This window comes from Gossypium arboreum, chromosome 2 (genome assembly GCF_025698485.1).
Source record: "Gossypium arboreum isolate Shixiya-1 chromosome 2, ASM2569848v2, whole genome shotgun sequence".
In the NCBI taxonomy this organism is placed as follows: Eukaryota; Viridiplantae; Streptophyta; class Magnoliopsida; order Malvales; family Malvaceae; genus Gossypium; species Gossypium arboreum.
In genome coordinates this window covers 104,379,841-104,385,382 of record NC_069071.1, presented here as the reverse complement: position 1 = coordinate 104,385,382, position 5,542 = coordinate 104,379,841, and positions in this window count along the sequence as shown.

Here is a 5,542-nt window from a genome sequence, read left to right as displayed (position 1 = left end):
TTGACCTAATACAAAAGTTTTCCTTTTTATCATGGCATCGTGGCGCAATTTGCTTTTTTCCTTGTATAGCTTCGAGTTTTCATAAGCAAAGAATCGAAACTCTTCAAGTTGATGCAATTGAAATATACAACTTATTCTATAATTTCGTGTATACTTTCCTTTGTTACATTAAAAAAATTTATTAGTTCAATTCAATAGTATTATTACCCAAATCATTCCTTTTAAAAACAAATTTATTTTCTTCTTTATTGTATATTAAAACTAATTTTGTAATAAAAAATACATTTAATTTAGTAATTTAATAATTCAGATCTAATTATAATATACAACATTAATACATACAATTTTAAAAATTGTATTAGAAATATAACTTATTTTGTAATAAAATTTATAAATTTTATCTTAATTAATTCTATTTCATTATTCTGCAAATCATTCCTTTTAAAACAGGTTTGACAAAATATACATTTCGAAATTTTGAGTTGTCAATTTATCAAGTGCCACAAGTAATTAGTTGAAATGAGGTTAAACATATAATTTTTTTCCAAACATACAGCAATCTTTTAATTGCTGCTCTAATTCTCCAATAATCATTTCAATTAATGATATGATATATACATTGAGTAAATGCCCAATTATACACATAAGTTTCTCTATTTTACCTTGCTTGAATTCGGCTTTATTTTCTATAATAATATTATTATTTTAATAAAATTATATATTTAAAATTCAATTAATTAAATATTATTATAACAATTAAAATTGTGCATTTTGATTACTTCTTTATAAATTTATTAATTATATCAAAATTATAATATAAAAAAACCTTTGTAAATTTGGTAAAAAAATCAAAATAACTTGGAGGCACAACTAAAACCTTTTTTTATTTTATTTTATTTTTAAATATTATTATATTTATGTTTATTTTTTTATTTTTTCAAATTTATATTTATAAATTTCTAACATATATGATTTTCAATATATTGGAACAAAAAGCAATCCACTACTTTGGTGGGGAGATTGAAACTGTATACCAATAAGTAGGTGGATTTATACATATACTTCATTCCAAATACCTTTATCTATCTTTAAAGAATAATACAGCACATATAAAACCCTTAATATTTTATTTTAAATTTAGGTAGATATTTTATTTCATTTTAGTTATTTATGATGCTTAAAATTTAAATTAATTTGGGTAAATTATATTAATAGTTAAGGATATTACCTTTATTTTTTGGTCATTGATTTATGATGGGTGTAAATTTTAAAGAGATCTTATATGTATTTAAAATTTGGAATATAATTTATAATTAATAATTTTGAAATAATTTATACTTTTTGTTTCAATATTTTAGACCCATGTTGATTTCATGCTTAGATTTTTGGGCTTTTCATTACAATTAAAAGAAAGTTAGCAGGTTGTTCAGTCAATCACAGTCAGTGCCTGAAGAAAATCATCCTCTTTTATTAGCTATGGCCTATGGGGGCTTACAGAAGAGGAGTAATGATTGATTGAAATGGTGGGCCTTTTCTTTTCCAAATATCCTCAATAGCGTCTACCTTATCTTCAATTGGCCTTCTCATCCAACCCTTTGGGTTGAGCCCCATTTCTCACATTTTTAAAATTTCCTTCTTTCCACCAAATTCACTTCTAAGAGTATGTTTGGATAGTAAAGTGCAATTGAATAAAAATATAATTATAAAAATTATAATTCTATATACATGTTTAGTTGATAAAGTATTATTATATCGTAATTTTTACGTCATATTTAGTAATACAAATTGTAATTATATAGTTACATAATTTATATTTTTAAAAATATTCATTATTATAAGAAATATTATTATAATAAAAATAATTTTAAGCAAGTAATAAAATTAAATTAACTCATCATATGTATTCTGTTAACCTAAAAAAGTAGTGGATAATACGATTACTAATAAAATTAGTAAGATAAATATATATTATGTGCAATTTTATCTATTTATTCTACTATTATTTGTTGGGTTGTTCCTTTTGTAATATTTAACACATGCTCATTATCATCAGCTGTTGGTCCTTGATCGAGGTCCTCATCATCCGAATTTGAATTTACATCATTAAGATTATTAAGATTTTCTCCTTCCATGTACTCTACGAAATATGGATCATCTCAATTCCACCTATAATTAAAGTTATGAAATATGAATATGCTAATATAGTCTAACGTTTTCTTATGCTATACTAAGGTGATGTTGTTAATATCTGAATTTTTTTTTTAGAACAAAAAAGTGCCTTCTCAACTATAGTTTGAAGCCTTGAATGTCTTAAACTAATTAAAATGTTCGCGAGTTATCTACAGTACTTGTGTTTGACACCATTTTTTCAAATGGTATCATACCCCACGATATGGTGTAAGAAAACATTTTTTATTTGGATAATTAGCACCAACCTTATAATATTTGCGTTCACAGTTCGAATAGTTTGTAGCTTTAATTATAAAAATTTATATAAACTTAATTTGGAAAAAGACTTTTACTAGGTTATATCTCATTTTATAATACATAAATTAAATAAAATAACATAAATTATAATATATAACCTTTATAAAAAGTTTTATAAATTGTCCAAAAGTATATTATTTTTATAATATATAACATGGATACATAAATAAGTACTTAGCTATAACTTTTATAAATAAATATATTATAACACTTTTATAACATATAAATTATTATTTATAATATACAATAGAATGAAAATGTCAATTATCAACCCAATTAATATGCAATAGAATGGAAAACGTAATATTAACTTTTTTATAAATAAATATATTATAGCATTTTTATAAAAATAATTTTTGGCCATAATTTTAGAATATTTTTAGGATTTAAACAATATAATTTTTTTATAACTTCATAAAATACACAAATTATTTTTATAATATATTTTTTAGGATTTAAAATATAAAAATATTTTATTCATAACCATCTCAAACATTCATACAAGCTCATGTTTATAATATAATTTTTAAAATTAGATTTGAGTGTAATTACATGTGTAATTTACAAGAAATTATGCCAAAATTTAATTATTATGTGACTTTTCAAATACCATCTAAGATACTACTGTAGAAGGCCCATTTCGCCCGGGCTTTTAAACTTCTGTAAAAACCAAAATAAAAATAACAGTCCAATATAAATTTTGAAGCCCAAATTTAAATGCCGGCCCAAAATACAGCTTTGGCTCAAATTAAACAGGCTCAATATATTGATCCAAAATTCCAGGCCTAATTGTCAGCCCAATTACATTAAACAATCAGCTAACCTAGGAATCCCTAGGTTACCCACGCCGCAATCAGCGCCTCTCCACCACACACGTCGGCACACCAGGCACGACCCTCAGCTCGTTCGTTGCTCGCCCACGTCCGTTCACGTCTCCACGACCTGTGATTTAGCAAGAAAACAGCAGGAAAACTACTTGTATTCGGCTATAAAGCCTCCAAATTTTTCATTGTAAGGGGCTGGTTTTTTGGACTTTTTTTTTCAGAAAAAATTGAAGATAGAGATAATATCAAACACATACAGAAAGATATAGCAACCATATTTATTTGAGGTGATTTAAAGTTTCATTTTTCTTTCAATTTTATTTCCATTTTCTTTGATTTTTTTATTATCTACTGTATATAAGCAATAAGAGAAAGGGGAGGCAGCTCACCGGAGTCACCGTAGGAGGACCTTCGCTGGTCGCGAACGGAGAGCTTGGGCATTAGCCTTTCGGCTGAAGAGTAAAGGGAGAGTGAGGGAGAGGGCAAGCATAAAGCATTTAAGTTTTTTTAAACAAAAAATAAAAGTTAGAATGTTTATTTGTTTTTTTTCAAAGTAAAAATTTTAAAACAGGTTTTAATAAAATGGAAAAGCATTTTTGGGGGGAAGGGAAGTTTGTCCGCATGTTTTGGCTATGAGTGGGGAATCTGCGCATTTAGTCCCCCACTTTCGTGCTAATATTCATTTCGATCATTAATTTTGCATTGTTCTCATTATTATTTCTTTTTTTTTATTTGTTGTATTTTGTGATTTATTCGTTTTAAATTTTCTTTCATATATTCCTATATTTAAAGATCTATAGATGTTCAATTCAATACCATTATATATGTATATACGTAACTTATATTAAATTATTTTTACTCTAAGTATACATTATTGATTTCCTATTATTTTATGTAAATATTTCCTTTAATTTTTATTTTTTATATGTATATATATTATTGATTTTATATTATTTTTGTATGTATATCTTCTTCTAAGGACCCTATTTTAAATGGTATATTTTATTTATTTTAAATACTTTCATATATTAGTATCTTTGTTTTATATATAAAATTTTCATTTCATGTATATTATTTATTTAGATTGACAAATACTATGTTATATGTTATTTACTTTTCTTTATATATACATTATGTATTTTGAAATTTTATTTAAATATTATTATTTCATATATAATTTTTATTTTATTATTTTTATCTATTTGAACTTTCATATATGCTACTTTAAGATTTTTATATATGTTTGTTTGTTTATAATTCCAAATTGCATTTCTTCTATATCATTTATTTGTTTGTTAGTTTTAAAACTTGCCACATGTTTTTCTATGTTAATTTGCTTGGAATTTCATTAAATTTGCTTTTAATTCATTAGCCTTCAAATGTGAATATTGGTATTTTTTATAATATATGGTATGTCGCTTTTGCATGTATCCTAATCCTTTGTATTTTCTCATTATTTATCCATGTCATATTACTGCTTCAACTCTAAAGTGAACCGAATGAATATACCTTGAGCCGGTTTTGCAATTGTTTATTTAAAAAACTTCCAAAACAAAGGTAATGTTTGGCGTTTGGAAATTTGAGAAATCGTGCCCTAACGTGCTGGGTTTCGATTTTCTGCTTGCCCAAAATAGTCAAATATTCCTTTAAAATTTCATTCATGTTTTCTAAATTTTAAAACAAGGCAATGTTCTATGTTTGAAAATTCGAGAAATCGTGCCCTAACGTGCTGGGTTTCGTTTTTTCGTCGGACCAAATAATTGAATACCCTTTTCGTTGCATTTTGGAAGTCATGAGGTGATCTCAGTTTTTGGAGGCTTAAAATATCGTGTCCTAACGTGCAGGATATGGTATTTTATTACTTTGGAATGAGTTAATCTTAAAATCCAATTTGAGTTGTTCACACATTTTTAAAGAAATCGTATTTTATCCTTTTTTTCCTTCAAATTTTCAACAATAGGACGTTAAATAATCATTTGGTACCAATTTTGGGCGTTATGAGGGTGCTAACCCTTCCTCGTGTGTAACCGACTTCCGAATCCTTTTTCTCGATTTTCACAGACCTAAAATTATTGTTTTAATAAATCAAATGTTTTATTAAAATGATCAATCTCAAGATAATTCGATTACACCTCGAAAAAGATCGGTGGCGACTCCATAATTCGTTTTTTAAAGTCGATTCTCATTTTTCCAAAAAAAAATTTAAAATGGTTTCGACAACTACAATACTC